The sequence below is a fragment of the Lycium ferocissimum genome, chromosome 1 (genome assembly GCF_029784015.1).
Source record: "Lycium ferocissimum isolate CSIRO_LF1 chromosome 1, AGI_CSIRO_Lferr_CH_V1, whole genome shotgun sequence".
Lineage (NCBI taxonomy): Eukaryota > Viridiplantae > Streptophyta > Magnoliopsida > Solanales > Solanaceae > Lycium > Lycium ferocissimum.
Window position 1 is genome coordinate 12,568,047 of NC_081342.1, and position 12,020 is coordinate 12,580,066.

The following is a 12,020-nucleotide window of genomic DNA, read 5'->3' on the forward strand; positions in this document are numbered from 1 at the left end:
AATATATGATCAAAACTAAAGGAATTGTAAACCCTAGATTACCTTTACTAATGGTGAAATGGAACGAAACGCCGAGGAAATGGAATGGAGAATCACACACATTTACATCAACATTGCGAAAACAGAGAGAGAGAGAGAGAGAAAATTTGTATGAGATAGCGGGTTAAGAGCAGAGAGAATATTGCGAGAGAGGAAGAGAAAATTGCATTCACAGTTGGGCTAAGTGAACTGCCAAAGCCCAAAATCGTGGTGCGGTACTAAAGCCCAAAACGTGGTACAGTACTAAAGCCCAAATCCGTCATATTTCGTAAATTGTCGTTACGTTCCGTAAATAAGGAAAAGTATCATTATATTTTGTGATAAAGAGTCTTAAGTTGGTAGTCTATGTTATTTTCCCTAAAAAAAAAAAAGTTAAGGTTTCCCTCTACCCCCAAAGTGGCGCCTCCTTCCATTTTGGACAAGAAAACATCTCTCCCCATCCATGGCAGAAGATTGTCCCTCCAATTTAGAGCAAGTTTCTCACCTTTTCACCATTTCTCTCCTCTCCTCTTTATTACAAGATTTGGTCAACATCTACATATGGAAAGAAGTCAAGAACGCCTTTTCAGAGATCTGATTTGTTGAGCACAAGAGATACGTTCACGGGTCTAATTCAAACAGTTACTTCACCTTGAAATCCCGCTTAAAATTGAAACCCTAGTCAGTTTTACCTATAAATACGTTCATAAATCCCAGCCGCAGACCGAGTTTTTTTGTGTGTGGGGGGGGGGGGGGCTCTATCAAAAAATCTGTCAACTTTTTATTCTCCTACTTCTGTTCATATAGCATCTAGGTTTCATTTTGTTCGTAAAGGGGAAGTAGATCTGTGACTTTGAAAGCTCCCGCTCACTGCACCACAAAGAGGTAATACCCGACCTTGTTCTTCCTTCCTTTCCGTCGACATCGTATTCTGTTGTAGGAAGATCATGACTTAAAATTTCGATGAGTTCTGAAATATTCATATAAGTATGCATCTTAGTAGTCGTTTTTAGGTGTCAAAATGCTTCTCCTATGTTTGAACTTTGCTGAATAAGAAACGTGTTTTCTCTATTTGAAATATAGCGTTAAATACTTGTCGGGAATTTTCCTTCATATATTCTGGATGTGATCTTTATATTTAAGTTCAGTTAGAAAAATGATTTGAGCATTTAAGTAAAAAAAAAAAATACTTTGAGTTCTCTGGAGTTTAGTTTCTTCATTGAAGCCAAAGTTTTTTTTTTTTTTTCATTTCCTGTTTCTCTTTGAATCTTGTTAGACATTTGCGGGTCACATTCTAATGGTTTTATCTCGTCTATTTATTTTCCATATCCAAATCTGCTTCTCATTCTAATCTTTTTCCTTCTTCTTTTTTTTACTTTGTTTCGCATGTACACCGGAGCCGAAGAGTTTCATTTGAAACTCAACGATGCCTCGCAAAGGAGTCTGCATTACCTCTCCATTCCTCGCCATTTATTTCCCTCGCTCCCTCCTAAATGCAACCGAACAGAGAAACAAAAGAGGAGCAAGGCGAAATTCTGAGTTTTAGTGCAAGCTGTCCGCTACATATTCTTTATATTCTAGTTGCACAAAAACCGTCGAAACTCGGCGGAATGTGCCATTGATTTGCTTCGTTATATTTGTCGTGATTTTGAAACTTTTAATTATTCATTAGCTGTTAGGATCCATGACTAACATAGGATTAATAACAAGGTTGTTTTCAACCATTTAAGTGCTTCTCGGACTTAGTAAGCTACTTCATTACCTATTTTATGACGCCAAATTTTTTAAAGATTTTAAAATTTGTGCTTTAATCATCATTGGATGTCTTACTGATTTTTGGTTAATATACTCAAGATTTTTATCAACTTTAAAAATCAGCTTCTAAACAATACCTTACCAGCTAAAATCACATTATTGACGTTGTACATTTATATCCCTTGCCCAGTTAGAAATATTTCCAAAAGTGAATGCAATATTACAAGTTTTACGTTAATCACTGCCTATTGTTTTCAACGTTTTGTTTTAAAAAAGATGATTCGAATATAGTCAATAGACATTTATATATTTTAAACAACCCTTAAGCATATTCAGCACATAGGCTAATTAATTTAAGTCTGGTCGGTTAACCATTGTTAATGGGTCTTAAAGGGTGCTTAATACCTTCCCTTTAGATTAATTGAGCCCTTACCTAGAATCTTTAAGTTAAGTAGACCGTAAATGGAGTTAACTTTAGACAATTACTTTAATTAACTTTAGGTGTCCTAATTCACCATAAATAATTAGTTGGCGACTCCTTAACTGTAATTAACCCTGGAATTACTGGGATGTTGTAAATCATTTTGACTCCGGTTAAAATGGGGTATACACAACCAACTTAAATTGAGTCTCTTATTTATTGAAGAGAAGAATCAATATTAGAAAGTTAAGAAAATATCTATGGGAAAAAACAAATTTAAATGCTAAAGATTGATTCTCAAAGTCTATTTGTGGGTTCATCAAGAATTCGTTTGATGTTTCATGATTGAATACTAACATATTTATGAGTACAAACTACTCGAACGGTTAATATAATTTTGGTATATTAATAATTACTTCTTATAAAATATGAATATTTTAAAAAATATACAACTTTTGAAAATATATATATCATAAAAAATACTGATATTATAGGAGAGGTTGTGAGCCGTGGTGATGTTCAATTGCATAAGCAAGGTGGAAGATCAATGTAAATTAATTTTTTTTAAATTTGATTGTTCGATATATATAAAGACACTCTTTTTGAATCTATAGATAATGTCTTCAAATTGAAATATAATTTTTTCTTAATTTAAATTGAAAAGTTAAATATTTATAACTACATCCACATATCTCCATTATATTATAAAAAAGGTATAATAATATAAAAATGACCAGCCAGCTTGCATTTTGCTTATCACATCTACGTGTTTTGCTAGCAATCATTGTGAAGATAATTATCAAATTGGAATATAAAGTTAAAATTTGAATTGGAATGCACTTTTTAAGGATAACAATATGCTACTATTAATGTGGATAAGGATGTTGAGATAAATAAGCATATCAAAATTTTCAATTTGAATTTGAATTTGTTATCATGTAATTTTATAAATTGAAGATCACACAAGGTATTTTAATAAAGAAAAATTAAGATCAAAAGTTACTTTTAGCTGTTGATTCTTTTTTCTTCCATAACTACTTTTAGCTATTGATTCTTTTTTCTTCCGTAACATAATATCAATAATGAGTTTTGGCACCATATAAAATTTCTTTAGAGATTATTCTTTTAATATCTTCATTCTGCCTGTACAATTCTCTTTGTAGTTGTGCTTTATTTTTCTTTTGTAATTTTTAATATAGTGTTGATGATATTAAATATTTACATATGATTTTTTCTTCATCCTTTCTCGGTGGATTGTATGGGATCATTTACTCAAAGTCTTCGTAATTTTTTTTTTTTTTTGGTTTTTCATAATGTATGTATCACTTGACTTTAAGTTGCATATGCATGTAGAAGGACCGGTATTGACATGAAACAAGTTCGCCTTATACTTTTGCTTATATTGATCACGTGAAGTATCAATATAATCATACGAAGAATATGATGCTTTTATCCATTGCCCCAAATCTGTTTATATTACATATTGTTACAAGGCTAATTGATAAGATTTACCATTATTATTTCTCTTTATAATGCTTCTATTGTTTACCAATATATGATTATTATTTTTTTTTTTGTTTTGTTATAGTGCATTCATGTTAAAGAAACAGTAAACAAGCAACTTCTAAAACTTGAATATAAGTAAATGGATGAGCTTTGACCCTTATATTTGCATTTTGCATGTTGAGAATTGCACAAATGGAGCATTATTGACGAAGTAGATATATAATCGTAGATGTCAAATTAAGATGTGTTGCATCCGAAATGTCTAGAAATAAGATGGAGATGTTACATTAAGCTAAAAAAATTGAGGTGATAAAAAATATATAGAATAACGGGCAAACTATGAAATATCATAGTCATACACCGCATTAATATTCTTTGATTATTTAAGCACTTGAATGAAAAATATGTTAACAGCACTACAAAAGAGCACAAAAATTACATGAATTTAAGAGGGCGGGGAGAGTGACGTGACTTATAAAAACTCTACAGGAATAATTTGTTTTCATATTTCACTTAATATTTGACCTATTTTCTCTCTAAATTAGTTGCAAGGTGGCTTCTATTTCTTAACTTTTATATCAAACAATAGTTCTCATAATCTGCTTATTTGTTTAAATTTTATTTTTCATTTATATGCGCAAGTATAGATTTATATATCTATTCAAACCATTATATCGATTACAGTAATGAATGAGTGATTTTCTTAAAAACAATAATACAAAAAACATGGCACTACTTATGGATTCTAGGTAAAGATGTTAAATAGAGAAAATTAATTAAAATAAAATAGAAAAGAATGTACAACGAGAGTGGAAGTGGAGGGGTGCGGGTAGAGATAGATGAGTTTATTTATCTTTTAAATTAATTTTCAGAATACAATACAATAATTAAACAATACACAAAATATTATTCATAAATTTAAAAATTAAATAGTTGTAAACAATAGAATACAAATTCAAAAACTAAAATTCATGAGTAAGAAAAATTATATTAATAAGGGTAACACTCGATAAGTAAATTTAGCCAAATGATAAGCTAATACAAATTCATATTAATAATTTAAATAAGAACAATGTAATAAAGTAAAATATGAAACATAAAAGTTATCTGATAATTATATAATTTGTTGTCTTCATTCTCATGTAGGTTTGGTTCCCGCGGGGGTGGGAGGTGGGGGGGGGGTGTTGGAAATTGTTGAACTTTTTAAGGCAATATGATTCATTATACGCAAACAAAACATATCAAATTGTGATATGATATCTCAATTTGAAATGATTAGAAATAATTATTTTTTTAATATTGTCCGCGCATCGCGCGGGTACGAATACTAGTTTAAATCTTATTCTGGAATGGGATTGAGTTAACATATTATTGAGATGGTTATGTTTTCTCCAAGCACAGGGGACTTCTTTTTTAATAAAATCTTGGCTTCAATAACTTAATTTTGAATTTTTTAATGATTAAATTTGTGCCATTATACAGTTCGGATTATCAAGGCTTGTTTTTATTTTTTAATTCTATTAAATTGTTTAGTTACGTGATCTATCCATAATATAATTTTTCTCATTATAACTAAAAAAAAATTAATCTCAAATTCAAACAAATCTTATCTTCTACTCATTTTTGCTAATACAACACCACCCCAACCTTAATCTGGATAATTGAATGAAAAGAACAAATCTTATCCTTCTGATTCAAAGCAAACCTAAATAAGGTATTTGGAACAATTTATTATGTAGAAAATATATATTTAGGCAATGATATTCAATTTCAACAGTAATTTCAGCCAATTAAGAAGAAAATAATTGGTAACAAAAATTGATTATCTCGTATTTGCTATGAAATTCAATTCACCTCATCAAATGTTTTTTTATTTAGTTACCAAAATAACATTCAAACCCAATGTCCTATCTAATTGATTCCTTAATCTTATCTATTTAATTTCACAATCTCTTATTTAATTAATTCCTAATTCTTATTAGATTTGTCTAAAATATTTTCAGATTTTATTTCAAAAGTGTCAAGTGGCTTGTCCACAATAGGCCACTTGAATATCAAGTTTGACTATCCTCCTTTTAATAAAATACTAGTATTAATACCCGCGCGATGTGCAGATCGTTTTAAAGAAAGAAAAGAGCAGACAGATATATATTGTAACAATCTTGCCTTTAAGTTCTGATCATCTTGAATAGTGCTAACAATTTGAGAAATTATACTAATAAAACATCATAATAACATGAGAGAAGTTGAACCGCAAATTTTTTGAATTCATATTAAAAATCTCAGTGTTGCCCACAATTCAATTTTCTAATTTACCTAATGCCAACACCATCGTGAGAGTTCACAGTCTACGAAATTTGAAATAAAGTGTGTTTTCAATAGTCAAGATTTTAAATAGTTTAGTTTCAAGCATTTATACCTATAAAATAGAAATAAAAAATTAGTTTACACCAGAAATAGACATTACGAATTAGCGATTCACTAAAACTTATATTTCAAAAAAAAAAAAAAAAAATCTACATTTGTTAAAAAATTTAAATAGAAAATAAATACAAATTACATACATAAGATAGATATACTAATTAATATGCTAACAGTATTTATATATTTCTAGACGTAAACAATGTTAAGTCTGTTATCATATCTATTCACCAAAAAACAGATAACTTCCCATTATCACTCTAATAGTTTTCTTTTCCTCGGAGATTTCAAATAATTTTGGTTCCTTCCCTTAGAGGAAAAAATCTAAGAGAACATATATTATGTAGAGATAAAAATTTCAACAGTAATCTCACTCAATTAAGGAGAAAATAATCGCTAACAAAAATAGAATATCTCGTATTTGCTATGAAATTGAATTCACCTCATCAAACGTTTTTTTATTTATTTACCAAAATTAACATTCAAACGCAATCTCCTATCTAATCAATTCCCTAATCTTCCTCATATCTAATTAATTTCCCAATCTCTTATCTAATTAATTCCCAATTCTTACTAGATTTGTCTAAAATATTTTCAGATTTTATTTTAAAATTGTCAAGTGGCTTGTCCTCAATGCTCCAATTGACTTAATATCAAGCGTGACTATCCTTCTTTTAACATAATACTAGTATTAGTACCCGGGCGATGCGCGATCAATTTAAAAAAGTTTAATTGCAAAACTTATTATCTTATTTATTTAAGAACATTTAATTGTTAATATTGGTATACATCTTCCTTTGTTCTAATATTAAACATTGTTTCAATTTTAGCTATGATCAACTAAAATATTAATTTTATGAATCTATTGAGCTTTTATTAAAGCAACTATTGACGTTTTCTGGCTTTATCTATATTAAGAATTAAATTACGCTCTCCTTTTTAAAATTTAGCATGCAAAATTATGATCATCTCAAATTTGAATAGACTTATCTACCTACATTTCTATAATGATAATTTGAATTTTTTAATAATTCCTTTCTTTTCCTTTTCTTTTAAAATGAATTGAGTACAAATTGACATTAATCTATTTTAAAAAGATTTTGCTTATGAAATTCACAATATCATTTAGCTCAAATTTAAATAAAGTGAATAATAATTTTGCTGGAGTAACCAGAGTTGATGGGTACTTTCTGGTGAAAGGGCTTCGTGAAGGCTTATAGGTGTGATGTGTCTGATTTAAAGGAGTATTTAGTTTTAAGGTTGGAGTGAGACAAGGGAAACTTTCAGTTGCTTGAGTTTGTGGCTTACTAACATTTCCATTATCGGCTTAACTATTCTGCAAGAGTTATGATATTTCGATGAATCCCTCTAAGGGGAAATCTCAATTCAACCTGGTGGATCAGCCTACTGAGAGTGAAAAGGATAAGTCCTCTAAGTTTGAGGATCAATATTTCAAGGACATTGAATACTTCGAGTCAGATGATATAAAGGGCCCAGCCAAGAAGACAGTCCTGATGATCAAAAGGTAGTCTGGGCTTGAGAGGGAAAGTAGTCACTGGCCAAGGAGGGCCTGAGATGCCCACATTTTTGGAGAGGCTTGAGTACCAAGGATGGAGTAACCTGTTCTTTCCGAGAGAAGAAAATAGAAAGCTGTACAAGAAACATGTTATTGAAATCTATATTAATGCTACCTTCAGTGGAGAGCAACTCACTAGCCCTGTGCTGGGAGTTGAAATAATCTTGTATACTCAAATTTTGGGTGAAATTATGCATGTGCCCTCTGTGGGTTGGGAAAAATCTATGAAGAATGAATGGCCATCAATCGAAGGGATGGAAGTTCCTTGGAAATCACAAGAAAATTCTTAAACAACCCAGCGACTAGGCAGTATAAGAGGGTACTGAAGAGAGAGATGTCTAGGCTATACCAACTATATTTTGAAGTGATGCATCGTATGGTTGTACCCATGAAGGAGGGGAGGGCTGAGGGAAGTTTCTTGGACATGGCTCTGATGGAACTTCTCGACACTAGTGTCTAAATAAATTTGCCTAGTCTAATGATGCACATTTACAGGATAACTATACAGGAGAATAAAGGTCATGGATTGGCCTACGAGTTTTGGTTGGCTGACATCTTTGACCACTTTCAAGTGCAAGTTAAAGTCTGGCAATATTGACTACAAAGGATGTCATTAAGACCTTGGAACAGGTTGATCAGCAAGTTCCTGTTGGGGATCCTGATGTTGAGATACAAATCTTAAGTGATCAACTTGGAGCCAAGGAGTCTGACATTCTTTGTTTTGAAGGATAAACATCAGTATGATATAGATATGTTGCATGCCAAGTATGATCGTAAGCAAGAAAATCTTAATGATCTGATTCTAAGTTTGAAGACTGCATCGGACAAGAAGAAAGTAGAAAACATAAGACTTTTTAGGATTTGGTCAAGCTCTCACCAAAGATCCCTTTTTTGGACCTCCAAGCCCTCCTCATAGTTCCTTTTATCTATCCTCCTTTGATTGGTTCCTGAGACCTATTTTGAATCCTAGTCCTTGTTTTATTGTGGTCTGTATGTTTGTTTAAATGACTATGGGTTGGTTCCACCTTTTGATGATAAGGAAACTATCCGGTCTTATATTTTTGTGCTATTTTTGGGTGACTAAAATATTCAAGAAGATATAAATTGGGCTAATGTTTCTATTATGTGTATATGTGATAGCCCCAGTGGCCATCAGTTCTATATTGCACAAGTTCATTTGATCCTTAACTAATTTGAAGCAGCCTTTTAATGATTCCAAAAGGGGGAAGATTACACTGTGTAATGTTTATAACCCAACTATGCTAATCTGGTTCAATCTTAGTATTAGTGTTCATTTCTAGGGATATGAGTTTGTCATCATAAAAAAGGGGAGATTTGTTGGCATTAGCACGTGTATGTTTTGATGATTGACAAAATGAATGAATAAGGTGAATAAACTAGGTCTATGGACATGTTCTATCTCAAACACTGATGCGAGATGAGGTTGAATGGACCAGGTGCTTGGATAAGATCTATGAACATGTTCCAGCTCAGAGTCCTACTGTGAGTAGAACTCCTGAAGTAAAATGATTCTGTGGGATAAGGACTTAGCCGTCAAGGTACAAGGATTTATTGTCATAATTATCAAGATGAGCTTCAGAATCCAAATGAAATATTGAAGTCACGTGAATGGAAGAAACCTAAGTCAACTCAAACCCTAACTCTTATAATGGGCCTCATCGTGTAGGGTTTGTGTTCCACTGCATGATGCACATCAAAGCTATAAATATTCAAGTCCTCTCATGAAGAATCTCACGCACTCAAATAAAGAGAAAATCATAAACTGAACTAATACAGTGAATGCAATAATTCAGACTTCTGATTACTGTAGTGCGACCTGATACAAAGAACAAGATTAAAGAACCTATTTCATAGAGTTATGTTTTACAGTCTTCAAGTATAAAATCGTGTATTAAGATTGTTTATTGAGTTGTACCTTTATCAGATTTCTTAGAAGCAATTATGTTAGGTATAGATGATTGTCAAATTCAGCTTCAAGTTATCGGCAACTTGAAGTGGGCTCATTAGTCTAAGGAGATTAGTGAGATAGGATTTTGGGATTAGTTCCTAGGTTACAGAGTTTGTAACTTGAATTTGTAAAGGCTCACAGTTGTAATGGAGTTTGAAAAAAATCCTGCAGAGGTGTAGGCCGCGGTTTTTTCTCCCTTGTGAGCTGGGTGGTTTCCAAGTAAAAATATTGTGTCCTTACTTTCCTTTTTTTATTATTCCGCAAACTTTAGCTTAGAAATATTGCGTAACATGGTCTATCTTATAGGTGAAAATCTGATATACTATAGAATAGATATTTGGTCGTACAAAATCAAGTAGAATAACACCGATACCCCTGACGAGCATAGCCCCGAAAAAATGCACTTCAGTGTCTTGGGGCCGACTTGGTAACAGATGGTCGAACATCTCGAACATAACACATGCTTTCAAACTCCTCAGGGACCACCAGAAATAGTGACTTATTTGAAAAAAGAACATTGTAAGGCACATTACCAGCAAGCACAATAGATGATATGCGATTAATTAGAAAATAAGCTGTAGAGACCGCATTTGCCAAAAACTGTTTAGGAACCTTCATTTGAAACAAAAGTGCTTGAGTTGTCTCAAGTAGATGTCTATTCTTCCTCTCAGCAACTCCATTTTGAGAAGGTGTATCAACACATGAAGACTGATGGAGAATATTGTGTTGTCTCATATACGACTGAAATACTTCTAACATATATTCTTTAGCGTTGTAACTCCTTAGAATGTGTACCGAAGCATTGAATTGAGTTTTGAATTCATCACGAAGCACAAAAGTGAGTAAACACTTCTGAGCAACTTTTCATAAAATAAATCCAATTCATCCACAAAAATGACAAAATACTTATGTCCAGTTTTAGAGTCGACAGGACATAGTGTCACACCCCGACTTTACTAGGGTGTGATGGGCACCCGACCCCACGTTTGGAGCCGAGCGAACCCGCTAACTCTTATTACATATCAAAACTCTTTAAAAAATTTGTACGTCGACAAGTAATAGAAGTCGTAGTTAAAACTCCAGATTTTTTTTTTTTTTAAACATAATACAACAAGACGCGTTGGCTGATAAAGCCGCTATCAGGACTGACATACTAAACTCATGACTCTGTCTGCAAAGTCTCTAACTTCGAATCGAACATCATAGCGTAGCATCGACTCGGCGACACTCCGGAGCAAATGGAGCTTGCCAACTTTGCTGAAACATCTTCTATCCTGGCTGCTATCCATCTGGGAGTACCTGCGCGGCATGAAACGCAGCCCCCGAAGAAGAGGGGTCAGTACGAGCATTGTACTGAGTATGTAAAACATGGATGGTAACATAGGAAGAGACATAGTCATGTGCAACAACAGTATGGAAATGTAGAGCATGTCCTGTACATATGAGACATATCACGTATGAGGGAGTAAGTCGTACATATAGGGCATATCATGTGTGAAGACGTAACCTCGTACATAGGAATCATATCATGTAAGTCAGTATCCCTGTGCATATGAGTGCCCCGGGGGCGGATGCCATGCATGCTTAATGCTGCGGAACGTGCAGCCCGATCCACATACATTCTTTGCGGAACGTGCAGCCCGATCCATATACATTGTACTTCACTTTCTTTGAAAACACTTTTATTTCATATATATAGAAAATAGAACATGTCTTATTGCGAGGCGTCGCTCCGATCCATTTAACCACGTATCCCGCGTCCGGGCATCCCGCGTCCGGGACGGTATCATATCGTTCTCAACCGATCGGTGGGCCGTGCGTCTATATAGCGCCCGGCCCTTTTTCCCCATCTTCCCCATATACATATACATATACATATACTTATACATATATCATGTCATAGCAAAGCATGCATGAGAGCCAAGGAAAATCATGTAACTATCGGAGTGACATAAGGTCGGAAACCTCCGATTGTATTATGAAATAATCATGGGCGCTTTATCTCACCCCGAAAGAACTAGTAATAGGCGAGACTATCAATGGAGAGTGACATCATGAGAAATCATAGGACGGAGCATAAGGCATCATTTCGTTTACCTTAAAATCTTTGAAAGTAGTCATTATTCAAAAATAACTTAACATTTCATATCGTCATACTCTTAGTAAGGACATATTCTCGACATATTCATCATATACTTCTTCTCATATCTGGCCTCATCATTATCATCAAAGAACCGTAGTCGTCGTTTATGTCATTAAGACTTTCAACATTGTAAAACTTGGTTTTTGAAGAAAAAGGGATATTTTGGGAAACACTTGTAAACTTTTAGGAAGGAAAATCATACCTTGGGGTC